The sequence below is a fragment of the Cimex lectularius genome, unplaced genomic scaffold, assembly GCF_000648675.2.
Source record: "Cimex lectularius strain Harlan isolate CLEC.00 unplaced genomic scaffold, Clec_2.1 scaffold21, whole genome shotgun sequence".
Taxonomy (NCBI): Eukaryota; Metazoa; Arthropoda; class Insecta; order Hemiptera; family Cimicidae; genus Cimex; species Cimex lectularius.
In genome coordinates, this window is record NW_019392671.1 from 443,971 (window position 1) to 445,763 (window position 1,793).

The window sequence follows — 1,793 nt, forward strand, 5'->3', positions numbered from 1 at the left end:
TACACTCACTTTGAGACCTGTGTATATCAACATGCAGAAAAAGTACCATCAGTGGAGTGTGTCATCTGAGAAGCTCTTGCGTCAATAGCTGGACCTCGGAACATGACTCATAGAAGAAGGTTCTTCTTCACCCGATTAATAATAGGCCAAGGGAGAATGACATTCAGATACTTTTGAGCCAAAGCCTGTGAGTCTGGCATGCAGAGAAAGATTGCTCGATGTGTCCCACCTACTTGAAGGGTGCAATTCCTTGGCTCCATATAAAGTGTGTGGAGGAATGCAACCTGATATAAGAATTGTGCTTGAGCACAGCAGAGAGTATTCGAGTCCCCTGTTCTAATTTTTGGAGGAAACGGTTGTTTTATTGTATTGCAGTTTTATAGTAAACAGGGAAAGAAAGTTGAAGGTCATCAAAATGTATTTTCAACAGATACTTTGGGAAGATTTTATACTGTTCATCCAAATCAGCAGAATGTTACTTGTTATTATATTTATTTGCTTTTATTATTGGAGAATGTTTGTGGACCGACATTCCAAAATTTAAGAACAGTTGATGGTTGTTTATATGCAACTGTGCATAGATAAGCAGGTAAAAAATTGAATTTATGTCAATTTCTTCTCATCCAAATAAATGTGCACTTCATTTGTAATCATTATCAAAATGTTCACCATCAAATACAAATTAATTATGGGAAGAATATAATGACTTTTTGCCTTAAGATATTCTGAATCAACTTCTTATAAGATTTTTAAACCGCCATGGCATACAATTCACAATATAAATACATAATGAAGCATACATTTTGAATAAAGACAAGTAATCACTAATAAAGCATTGTACCAACTAGGAATGATGTCACCTAATCAACTAGCTAATAGCATATTTGTTACTGAATTACAGCATGAAAAAAACAGTAACATGAATTAAATATATTTGTACAATCAAATATGCAAAAGTTACTTCAAGTTTATGATGTGATAATACGATTCATCTAACAAATGATGAAAGTGGTGGAATGTATTTATTTCTTGGATGCACCAGGTGGCACAGGAAAAATGTTATGTAAAAATAAAAATGTATTTCAATGGTATACATGCACAAAATAATATATCGCGCCGATTCTTTTGGATGATTCTTGAATCTTAAATTGCCATTGAATAAACAAAACCGTGAAACACTATCTTACAAAATTTCGAAAACATCAGACATAAGTAAAGTACTACAGCAATTTAAGATAATTATATGGGATGAATGCACAATGGCGAAAAAAAAAAAATAAAATAAAATAAATAATTGGAAGCATTGGATCGAACATTGGAAAATTTATGTGGAAACGAAAAGCCATTCAGTTATTTTAAATGATGTGAGGTGATTTTCGTTCAACACCAACTAATGAACTAAATGCATGTTAAAAGTATCACATTTGTGGATATCTTAAGAAATTTTCATTGATGATAAACATACAACTTAAATTACAAAATGATCCTTCTGAAGAACTCCTCATCTCAACCTATAACATTTAGAATTTTCCCTTTTTGCCATTTTTGAAATGCTGATGATGAATTGGTGTCATTGAAGTCATGACATCTTTTTTTAAATAAAACAACTTCTATTGTTAATGTGTTTTGGGTCTGTGAGTTTTATCGATACATTTTGTTTTCTTCAACAAGTTCGTACTAGGAACAGGAGAGATACAGTAAAATCAACAGTTTTTCTAAAAAACTTTTAAAGAAATTTATACATAAAATATCAGTGTACAATTAAAATTGTAATGGTTAATTAAACAATCTAC